The sequence below is a fragment of the Nylanderia fulva genome, unplaced genomic scaffold (genome assembly GCF_048542155.1).
Source record: "Nylanderia fulva isolate GAGA-0341 unplaced genomic scaffold, ASM4854215v1 Scaffold79, whole genome shotgun sequence".
NCBI lineage: Eukaryota > Metazoa > Arthropoda > Insecta > Hymenoptera > Formicidae > Nylanderia > Nylanderia fulva.
In genome coordinates, this window is record NW_028190905.1 from 333,019 (window position 1) to 346,033 (window position 13,015).

General features: G+C 30.4%; 1 pseudogene; it reads left to right on the top strand.

Moving 5' to 3' along the window:
* The first annotated feature begins 3,845 nt into the window (after positions 1-3,845).
* Positions 3,846-9,158, top strand: LOC114938866 (uncharacterized; annotated as a pseudogene).
* Positions 9,159-13,015: the final 3,857 nt, after the last annotated feature.

A 13,015-nucleotide genomic window follows, 5' to 3' on the forward strand; every position in this document is an offset into this window, starting at 1 on the left:
TCAATGAGAGAGCAGGACAGAGCAGGAGAGAGAGAAGCCGAGAGAGAGACGAGAGAGAGGAGATCAAGAGTAGAGAGAGAGAGAGAGAGAGAGAAGATAGAGAGAGAGAGAGAGAGAGGAGAGAGAGAGCTAGAGAGAGGGAAAAAAAAAGAAAAAAAGTCTCTCTCCATTTCTCCCCTCTCCCTCTCCCTCTCCCCTCCCTCTCCCTCTCCCTCTCCCTCCCTTCCCTCTCTCTCTCTCTCTCGCTCTCTCTCTCTCTCCGTCTCTCTCACCGTCTCTCTCTCCGTCTCTCTCTCCGTCTCTCTCTCCCTCCGTCTCTTTCTCCGTCTCTCTCTCCGTCTCTCTCTCCGTCTCTCTCCGTCTCTCTCTCCGTCTCTCTCTCTCTCTCTATTCTTTTTAAATAATGTTAGTTAGAAAAAAGGAGTTAATATTTTTGCGCAGGATCTTCAGGACTTTTCCAGGACACCTTCAAAAATTAGCGGCTTCTGAAGCGGTAATAAGTAAGTTAATTAATTCTCATTGCTCATTCTCGCTTGCGCTCTCGCTCTCGTGCTTTCTCTCTCTCTCTCCCTCTCTCTCTCTCTCTCTTTCTCTCCCTCTTTCTCTCTCTATTCTTTTTAAATAATGTTAGTTAGAAAAAAGGAGTTAATATTTTTGCGCAGGATCTTCAGGACTTTTCCAGGACACCTTCAAAAATTAGCGGCTTCTGAAGCGGTAATAAGTAAGTTAATTAATTAAATTATTCAAAAAGGTTGCTGTGCGCCTGTAAAAAAGGCCGCTGTGCGCCTGTAAAAAAGGCTGTTGTGCGCCTATACAGAGCTGCTGTGCGCCTGTAAAAACCGGCTGCTGTGCGCGGATACAGAGTTGCTGTGCGCCTGTAAAAAACGGTTGCTGTGCGCCGATACAGAGCTGCTGTGCGCCTGTAAAAAAGGCCGCTGTGCGCCTGTAAAAAAGGCTGCTGTGCGCCTATACAGAGCTGCTGTGCGCCTGTAAAAACCGGCTGCTGTGCGCGGATACAGAGCTGCTGTGCGCCTGTAAAAAACGGTTGCTGTGCGCCGATACAGAGCTGCTGTGCGCCTGTAAAAAGAGGCTGCTGTGCGCCTGTAAAAACACAAACTGCTTGGCAATATCTAATGGCAATATACTGCGCGATTGAAAAGTGAAGCTACTGCGTACTTATATAATAAAAAATTGACGTTTATAAAAAAATATTTTGTTTACATTATATACATACAAAATGTCTGTTAAAATAAAGAAACATATGATTCTATCGTCTAAAGAAAAAGATATAATTATTCAAGGTGAATGGTTAACTGACATGCATATGGAACATTTCGGTTGTTTTTTACAAAATTGTTCAGATTTTAGACCTGTCGAAACTTGGCGAGTGCAGTGTCTTGATACAATTCAACCTATGCCAATAGATAAAAAACATATACAAATATTGCATAGTTTATCGGGTCCATTCGATGGACATTGGGTATGCAGTTATTATGACACGAAAAATATATTTATTTATGATTCTTTAAATTCTAAGAAATTACATGAGCATCATAAGCAATTCTTATCAAGATTATTTCCAAAATATTTTGAAAAACGTTTTGTAAAATTTCCTACCGTTCAACGTCAACCAAATTGTAATGATTGTGGTGTTTTTGCAATAGCTTTTGCGATTTCATTATTATTTAATATTAAACCTGAAAAAGTAAGGTATGATCATAGTTTAATGCGTCTGCATTTGCTAAAAATTTTAGAAACAAATGTAATCGAGTGTTGAGAAACAGACAAATAATTTGAAGGGTAATTTCGTGTCAAATTAATTGTAAGTCAAAAATAAACGTTAGAGGTAAGAACCCGCTTTTTCAAAACAAATTTGTTATGTCCCGCCAGCGAGGCAAGGACAGCAGTTAACAATATTGATCGATAGGAGCAATCAGCCGTTGACCGCGTGATTTCGGTCCCTTCACTCGATCGGAAAACAATACCGGCCAATCGTGATTCTTCGAAAAAACGAGCGTCCCCTCCAAGAGGTCGTGTCGAAATCTCGCGCCTCGGCGAAGAACGCCCCGACTCTGAGCGTTCACTCCTCGAAAAATTGTGAAGTCAACGACATCGATAATCAGAACGACTACAGATCGGTTGAGTAATTCGAACATAACTTCTAAGACTGAACGTGTACTCGACAAATAAACTAATTTGTGATTCTGCATTCGGAGTGTTATCTCTCGAGAGTTCTCCTGTCAGCTGCTCTTTCCTTCGCGCTCTCTCTGAGCGATACCGGCGTCCGCGGTCAACGCAAAAAAGAAAAAAAGGGGAACCCACTTCGCGTACGCAACATCGAGCATTTTCCACAAGATTTACAATATAATACTCAGAAAGTCTTTCCATTGGCAGTAATAAAATTTAAAGAAATTGATGCTGCTCGTGTACGTACGAAACGTCAATATAAGACACAACAAAAATTAAAATCGAAGGAAATTTACGACATTACTCAATCTAAAAAAAATTTGAATAATGTACAATTAGAAGAAATTAAAATGGAAAGAAACAAATATAATTTCGAAAATCAAGATAAAAAAGAACAAATTTTGTATTTACAAGAAAATCAAAATCTTGAAAATAATAGTGCTAATTTAAAAAATAATTTTGATAAAATGTCGCAGCAATATGCACAAGTTTTGGAGAATAAACGCGCCAAAAAGCGACACTTATATGCACAAAATTTAGAAAATAATCGTGATAAAAAGCGACAACGATATGCACAAGATTTAGAAAATAATCGTGATAAAAAGCGACAACGATATGCACAAGATTTAGAAAATAATCGTGATAAAAAGCGACAACGATATGCACAAGATTTAGAAAATAAACAAGGTTTACAAAATAATTGTGTTAAAAATGAAAATCAACGTAATCAAGAATTTAAAATAAGCACAAAATCTGTATCTACAATAACAAAATTCAATTGTGCAAAAAAAGTTATTAAAAAATATAAAAAAATTGTATCGAAAAATTCTATAAAATTTCGTTATTCTTTAGAAATAATTATAAAAAATATTACAGAGAAACTCAATATTAAAGGTCATATTGAGAAACGACTAAAAGCCGAAAAAATCGTACGGTGGTGTATGCATATTAGGAACAATCATGTTCGCAATATATACAAATTGTTAGCTTTAATTAAAAAGAAATCAGAAGTAAGTTTGACACTTGTCGCTGAATGTTCTAAACTTGAAGAAAAAATAAATGTTTTATGTGGCGAATCTAGGCATACAGCCTCATCCGAAAATTATTTTATTGATTCCACATATCATCATGTAACTTCAAAAGAACCTTTGGATACGAAAAAAGAAATTCTAAATATATTACCGTTAATAAAAAATGTAACTTCATCAAATTCTTTGGTAATAGATACGAAAGGACGAGTTATGAATATATTACCGTTACAAGAAGAATTATTAACAAAATCTTGGTTGTGCAAAACTTCATGTAAAATTGATTCGTTTTTAATTGATCGTTATCAAAAGTTTCTGCAAACTATAGATAACTGTACTTTAAAGAATGTACCAGAATAGATAAAAAATATTCATGAATGTACTATGAAAACCACAAATGAGAAATTGAGTCATACGCGTAGCTGTCATATTGATTTGACACTTTGTAAAGGAATGTTTCTTCCAGTTCAATTATTATCTCCTCATTTTCCAAAAGTAAGATATATTAAGCATTTAATTTATAAAATGACTGCTTTTTATCAAAAGATTAAAAATCTCGATAAAGCATTAATTCATGCTGATTTAAACGCATTGAATGAAATTGTGACTTGTGCACAAGAAAAAACAGATATGTACAAACATCAACAGACAGATACAATTCTGAGTGATGATATTTTTTCTAAATATCATGAAGCATTTAAAGCTTTAACTAAACGTTCTGAAGACACACTACGGCATATTTGCGTATCATGTGAAAGATTGTGTTATCAAAGAAGTTTGTTTAAAGTTAGTAATATTCAAGCACAAATAGACAATCAAATTTGGAGAGATTTAATGGCACATATTCAACAACACAAAATTAATGCAGAATATATATGTAATTATTGTGCAGGCAAATTTCGTAAAGGTCTATTACCTGCATATTGCATCTTGAATAATCTCATCACAAATGTTGTGTCCCGAAATAATATTATTTCTTAACACATTTGAAAAAATTCTTATACAAAGAGCTAAAGCATTTCAAACTGTTCTTAAAATGGAAACTGTTATGAATAGAAAGTTGCCTCATAGGCAAATGATACAAAAAGTTAAAGGTAGAACGTTTCATTTACCACTTCCGTTACAGGAGACATTGAATAAATTATGTCATAATACTGATCCAATAAATATTAATCATGAATTATATATATTAGTTCCGGTGTTAGAGGTGTTCCGATAAAATCAAAGATTATTGGGAAGAGATGGTTAATATTAAAAAAATATTTGATGCTTTAACGTGATTAAAGCGCAACAATGCTTTATACTCTCACATTATATTGCCAATTAATCATAATGAGTTAGATTTGGAAAAGTTAGAAAATTTAGTATTCCAAGTGGAAGAGACAGAAAATGATACAGAAGCAATATTGGATGACAACTATGAATTATCAAATAATTCGATAAAAGAGACAAAAAATGATATGGAAGATTTATTAGAACAACAAAAAGCAATATTAACTCAAGTTACTGATGAAAGTAATGGCTATTACGAACAATATTCTATCTATCCCTTATATGAAAAAAAAGCAAATAAAACTTTGACAAGTTTATATCAAATGTTAAAAATTAAAGATCTGCCTTTAGATAATCGTGAAAAATGTTTAGATTTAATGTGTTTTTCAGATGTATACCCTTTTGGTATTAATGGACAACGTGAGATTAGACAAGTTAAACTTCATGATCATGAATTTATTAAATGTCGTTTGACATCTAAACATCCACAATATAGATTAAATCAAAAATATTTATTTTATTTGTTAAACGATGCAAATATGCGTCAATTAAGTCGTGGAATTTTTCATAAAATGAATGTAACTAATCCGCGAGTTTGTTATATAGCTGCAGAATATTTAGATGCAATGTCGAAAGAATTGTTGGAATCTAATCTGAGTACAATATTTTCGACACTTCGAAATACGGAGCAATATTGGCGTAAACCGAGAAGTGATTTAAATTGTATGACGCAGCATTATGGGCCTGCGACATGGTTTATAACACTAAGTCCGAGTGAATGGTTATGGGAAGATTTAGGTGAATATATTCGTGAAGTAAATGGATGGCATGATACTTCCTTATGTGTTAACGTACTTGTTGCTAAAGATCCTGTATCAACATCTAGGTTTCTCGATAATAAATTTAGAGCAATGCTTGACTTTATTAACTCTAAAGATCATCCAATTGGAGAAGTAACGCACTATTTCTGGCGACGAGAATATCAAGGTAGAGGAATACATTTTCACATATTAATTTGGATTAAAAATGCACCTATTTTCGGTGAATCTACTATTGAAGAAGTCTCCAAATTTATCTTACAATATATAAGTTGCAAAATGCCAGATGCAAATATTTTGCCATTATTGTACAGACGTGTTAAAACGCATCAGCAACATATACATAACAATTATTGTCTTCGTTCTAAAAAAGTAGGACGTAAAGTTATTCGTCGGTGTCGTTTTGGATTTCCTCGACCCGTTACTGAAACTTTAAATATGAGAGATGTGGCAACTTCGATAGCCGGTAGAAAACAATTAAAACATAAAAGTAGACTTTATGATCTTCCTCGAATGGATAATGAAGTTAATATAAATGATTATAATCCTGTTATTCTTACTGCATGGGAAGGTAATATGGATATACAATTTATTGGTGAAAAATCATCGCTGCTTACCTGGTACATTACTAAATATATTAATAAAGCGGGAAAAAGTGAACTGTCTGATACTATCCTTAGTAAGAATGAAAATAAATCATTAGCGAGTTATCTTTGGAATATTGCTTTGCGATTTACAAATAATAGAGAATGTGGAGCTCTTGAAGCTGCTGATACATTGCTAGGTATTTCTTTATATGGAACTGATCGAAATACAACTATCAAATGGTTAGATGTTAATCAAATACGATATAGAAAATTAAAAAGCTCCAAAGAAATTGAAGCTCTTGATGCTGGATCTATAGATATATTTTATCCATCTATGATAGATAATCATTATCCACATAGACCAAATAAATTAGAAAATATGTCTCTTTATGAATTTGCACAGTGGTACGATATTTCGAAAATCAAACCGAAAAATGAAGATATTGAATATTATAAAATGAGTAATGGTTATTATCTTAAACGGCGACAACGTGGATATCTTATAAATCATTATAGAAATGATATTAATACACATCCGGAAAATTATTTCTTTGCATTATTGCTGATGTTTAAACCATGGCGAAAATTAGAAGATCTTAGAAATGAATGCAGTACTTATGCTGAATCATTTCATAAAATAAAACTGCATCTTGTAGAAGCATTGCAATATCATGAAAGATTAAAAGAATTGCAAAAAGCATTTGAAACTGCAAAACAGTTAATTCAACAATATCTAGATGACAATTTAGAAAAACAACAGTCTCAGGATGATCCTGAAAATCCAATTGGTGTTCAAAATATAAAGGCTGGTGAAGCAATGCAAGATTTTAAAGAGCTTGGTAATAAAGAAATTAGAGAAATTGATGTATCTGAAATGATAGAAAAATTAAATATGGATCAAAAACGAGTATTCAATAAAGTTATTAATACTATAGAATCTGATAAATCGGTATTACGATTATATGTTACCGGAGAAGGTGGTACTGGAAAAAGTTTCTTAATCAAGACTATTAAATGTTGGATAAAACAAAATCTCAACAAAGATACTGCTGTAGCAGCACCTACTGGTATTGCAGCATTTAATGTAGATGGATTGACAATTCATAGATTGCTTCAATTACCAGTTGAACATGGTCATACCCCTAAATATAAACAACTATCTGATCATGTATTAAAACTTTTACGAGCAAATCTTAAAGATGTTATTCTTTTTGTAATCGATGAAGTGTCAATGATATCTAATTTGACTTTAATGTATATACATCTTCGATTATCTGAAATATTTGACACTAGTGATTACGATGATGGTTGGTTTGGTCGAAAGCATATTCTTTTATTCGGAGACTTACTTCAATTACCTCCCGTACACGAAGAGCCTATCTTTATGCATTTATCAAATGAAAAAATTGCCAAACATCTTGGTTCCTTAAATGCTATTAATTTATGGACTACATTATTTAACTACGAAGAATTGACAATTAATATGCGTCAACAAGGCGATAATTCTTACCGTGAGTTATTGTCGCGAATTCGTATTGGATTAGTAACAAAATCAGATTGTAAAATTTTAGAAAGTAGAAAAATATCTTTTAAAGGTGAATCTTTCAAATCTAGATTAAATGAGTTATGTGATTTTATTAATAATAATTTAACATCAGACACTGTTTGTTTATTGCCTACTTGTAATATGTGTGATATTCTTAATAATGCAATGTTAAGTCGTATTGTTTCAAAAGAAATATTATTAATTGCTGAAGACACGATTAATTGTGTTCCATATCTAAAAAAAAAAGTATTAAAAGTATTATCAAATAATGATGATGATAATTCAAAAACAGCTGGGCTTTCGAAAAAAATCATAATTAAAATTGGAGCAAAAATTATGATACGGCGTAATGTTGATGTTAGTTTGGGTCTTGTAAATGATACAATTGCTAAAGTAATTTCAATTGTACGAGATAATAATGGTCAGGTAGAAAAAATTAAACTTCTTTTATCATCAGGTTTAGAATATTTCATTAAAAGAGTAAGTGTTAAATTTGAAGTAGTAGATAGAGCGTACGTTGTCAGAAAACAATTCCTAATATGTTTGAGTTACGGCATCATTATACATAAAAGCCAAGGATTGAGTTTGCAAAATGCTATTATAGATATTGGCAATTCTGTGTTTAATTGTGGCCAAACTTATGTGTGTTGCATTATCGCGATTAATATCTCTAGAAGGATTACATTTAATTAACTTCGATCCTTCATCAGTAAAAGCTAGCGAAAAAGCTATTATTGAATATAATCGTTTAAAACAGATACACAATCAAAATGCAGAAATGATTACTATGACAAAAGAACGCTATCGTAAAGTAAAAGATGTTTTATGGGCGTTACCAAAAATAATTACTTCTGTTCAAAAATCAAGTTCAGATCAAACAGTTCGACGAAATATTGCTTAGATCATACGTGGTTTCCAAAATACAGACAAAGTTTCATGCTATGCAAATGCAGTATTACAATGTTTATTACATTTAAATGTCATTAAGCAACAATTATTTAATTGCGATAAATCAGATGTTTTACGTATATTAATGCATCGATATGAATATGGAATGTCTAATTTAAATACATTTACAGTACGACAATGTTTAGGAGAATATTTTTCGAACACCGCAAAACGAAATGCATTCCATTTTCTTACGACTCTTTGCGAAAAATATGATTGTATAAGAAATTTAATAGAACATCAAGTTACTTCTACTAAACGATGCAAAATTTGTGGTAATACTAAAATTACTGTTGAAAAGAATATTGCTATTTCAATTCCTATTAATAATTTGAAAAAGAAAAGTTATAATCTAAATGATTTATTAAATGTTACGACTTCACACTGGAAAGAATCACACAATGAATCATGTGAACGTTGTATTGGAAATGATATAATATTTAAAAATGAAATATCATTGGCAAAAGAGATAGTTGTAATTCATTTAACAGTATTTTCACAAAATGATAAATTAATGAAAGCAACACAAAAATTAAATCTATGTGCTGTTCCAACAAATAAAGTATTAATAGCTGGACAGTTATATAAGACGATGAGTGCTATATTTTATCATGATTCGTGTATTGATAAAGGTCATTATATAAGTATGTGTAGAGAAGGAGTATCTAACATTTGGGTCGAAGTTGATGATGCGCTAATTAAAAAAAAACAGTGGCCTAGAGGTGCTAAAAATATTTATATAATATTTTTACAAAAGATGGCTAATAAATAATATATATAGCATATGAAATAATGACGAGGATGATGGCGGATTCTTTGCTTTCTTATTTTAAATTATAAAAAATATATGATATGTACTACAAAAAGGAATGATATCCATAAAAAAATACCTTTTTTAAAAAAAAGGTAAAAAAAGGGCGCCAAGTTTACGCGTCATGTGTTAAAGTGTTTTATAAAAAAAATAAAACTTTTATGTGTTGTAAAATTAATTTTATAAAAAATATAAAACTTTTATGTTGTAAAATTAATTTTAGAAAAAATATAAAACTTTTATGTTGTAAAATTAATTTATAAAAAATATAAAACTTTTATATTGTAATTTACTTAAAAAATTACATCATTATAATAACTGGAAATAAATAAATAAATAAATAAATAAACTGAAACATAAATGTACATACAGAGTACGTTAATATTATTAGCACATTGTTTAATTTAGCAGCGCCAAGTTTTTTTAACTAAAATTTTTTACGTTCGCCTTTACCATCCATACGGAACGTTTTACTTGACACAGTACTTATATAGAAATGTGTATAATGTAAAAACTCAATTATATATTGTATTAAAGAATTTGTAAGACTTGAGATAAGGACCTAAACTTACTCGAAACGTTGTCTTTTATTGTATATGACATCGAATTAATAATAATAATAAATTTAAGCCAGTTGGGTCGTCTCACAGTTATTATTTTAAAATTTTTTAATTTTTTTAATTTTGTATTAATTTTTTAATTTTTGCATAAGTTTCTAATTTTCAATTTTTTTTATAAATATTTATTCATTTGGCGCAACTTTTAGATATCATTTTTTTTTTTTAGAAATATTAATTTTACAACATAAAAGTTTTATATTTTTTATAAAATTAATTTTACAACATAAAAGTTTTATATTTTTTATAAATTAATTTTACAACATAAAAGTTTTATATTTTTTATAAAATTAATTTTACAACATAAAAGTTTTATATTTTTTATAAAATTAATTTTACAACATAAAAGTTTTATATTTTTTATAAAATTAATTTTACAACATAAAAGTTTTATATTTTTTATAAATTAATTTTACAACATAAAAGTTTTATATTTTTTATAAAATTAATTTTACAACATAAAAGTTTTATATTTTTTATAAAATTAATTTTACAACATAAAAGTTTTATATTTTTTATAAAATTAATTTTACAACATAAAAGTTTTATTTTTTTTATAAAACACTTTAACACATGACGCGTAAACTTGGCGCCCTTTTTTTACCTTTTTTTTAAAAAATATAGTAGACAAAGCGCAAACATAAACATTTTAATAAATTTAAAAATTTGCTATTTCTTCTAGAATGCCAAAGTATAAGCGTTGTCAAGCAATTCAGTGTCTGTATTATTATTTATACCATGCTTTTGTTCCTTTATGTGTATCATCTCCGAGATAAGTCTTTTAAGTCTTTTAATTCGACTCAATATCAAGTATTTTAACGTTATCCCAATCAAAAACATGTTTTTTTATTTATAATATGTTCTGAGATCACCGAATGCTTGGAAGAATCAAATTTTATGTTATTAGTATATTCTTTTAATTTAGTACGTAATTGTCTTTTGGTTTACCCCACATAAGAAATCTCACAGTCTTTACAATTAATTTTGTAGACGACATTATTATTATTGTTATAGATGTTTTTGTCCTTGTCCCTACCAGCACACGAATGACGAGAGAACGTTCGGTAAACGATCGAACCTGTTCTGTTTTACTGTTCGAAAACAGTTCGGTTATGCCACCACAAGAACGTCCGTTTGACGTTTGCGTTTAATTAAAAAACAGCAATTTTACTGTTTATTAAAAGTATATAATAGTTGTCTGATGAGTTTATAAAAGCCGAAGATACTCAATTATTCCGAATGATTTTGGCGTTTAGGTGACAAACGAGATGATCCGCAGAGTATCTTCGGCGATCGCCGCTCAGCGATTTTCGTTTGGTTGGTTTGGCAAGTGCACGATTATGCGCTTTCCAAACGAAAATTTGTTCACCAAACGTTCACTCGCCGTTTATGTGCTGGTAAGGGTGAACCCTAAATTTATTAAGATTATTAAGACAAGGGAAACCCATTTTAAAATTTGCTTTTTAATTGATGCTGTTTCAGAAATATTATTAATATAGGGGATGACAAAAAACTTTTTACTCTTTTTCTCTGTAATATCTTTTATTCTTTTATTATTAAGATAAAAATGGTGCAACATTTTTATTCTCCTATTGATTTCTTTAAAAATTAAATAAATGCATATAACGGTAATCGTTATCCAATAAAATGTCAATACAATGTTCCACATTTCTCTTGTGATATAGGGGATGAGACAATAGTATTGTTCTATCGATAAGATTATAAATTATTATCTTATGGCACATGGGATGATTCGATAAGAAAGATAGTACTCCACCTGAACAAATCTTTTTTTGAAACCAATTTATGTGTATGACGTTATCAATGATTCTAATATTTAGATCTAAAAAACTAATGCTTCTCTCAATTTCATATTCAACCGTAAATTGCAATCGTTGATGGTAACTATTAAACTTGTTCAAAATATTATCTACTTTATTTCTTGGCGCCACCATAATAATGTCATCCACATATCTATGATAAATTACAATATTGATATCCAATGTATTAAACTATTTAAATTACTCTTTAAAAGAATCCTAAAAAACCGTATGTTTTAGGGTAGAGCGAGGCTAGTTAAGCAACTTTTTCTTTGATGTCTTATAAAAATTTATTTATTTATAATATGTAAATATGATATTTTAAATCGGCCAATAGAGCCCAAGCGCGAAAAATTAATTCTTCGGAACTGTATCTCTTGATTTGAGATTACTAAATTCCATATATAAATTAATCTCAAACTTACATATAGAGAAACCAGCCTTTTCGGTCCGCGCAAAGCGCGGGCCTTAAAGCCTAGTTTCCCAACCCCGCTATTATTATAGTTTTCACACAATTTTTCATTTTACAAAACCTCTTTGTATATAACATTTGTCGTAAAAGATTTCCAATTTCCTTTAATGTTGCAAATTTTTTGGGATGTGCGACAATGTGGTTTTTAAGTACTCTTTAGACTTTTTAAGTCTGTCTGTATGTCTGTCTGTCTGACCGCGAACTACTTACACATTTATGTACTGATTTTCGTGAAACAGATACTAAAATTTTTTTATTTTTATTATTATTTTTTTTTAATTTTTCGGTTCATAAATATGCGATTGCGTGGGTGGGTACGTGGGTGATGAGTGGGTGGATGCGTGAGTACTGGTGTAAAAATTAAAAAACCATATCGTCACCATCTTTGAAAAATATTTTCATGCAATCAATAAATTTGTGAATGCGTGGGTGGGTACGTGGGTAGATGGAAACTTAAGAAAAAACTACATCGCTACACTTTCTAAAAAAATTGCAAAATTTTGGTACCAATTTCGAAAAAATCAGTCCATAAATATGCAATTGCGTGAGTAGAGGTTTAAAAATTAAAAAACCATATTATCACCATTCTTAAAAAATTTATAAAATTTTACTATCAATTTCTAAAACATCGATCAATAAATTTGTGAATGCTAGGTGGGTGAAAACTTAAAAAAACCACAACGTCACACTCCCCGAAAAAAAATTTAAAACCATATCGTTACCATTCTTAAAAAGTTTTGAAAATTTTATTATCAATTTTGAAAACATCGATCAATTTAGTGAATGCGTGGGTAGGTGAAAACTTAAAAAAAGAACCACATCGTCACACTCCTCGAAAAATTTGCAACATTTTAGTATCAATTTCGAAAAATCGATCCATAAATATGCAATTGCTTGAGTGAGTGCGTG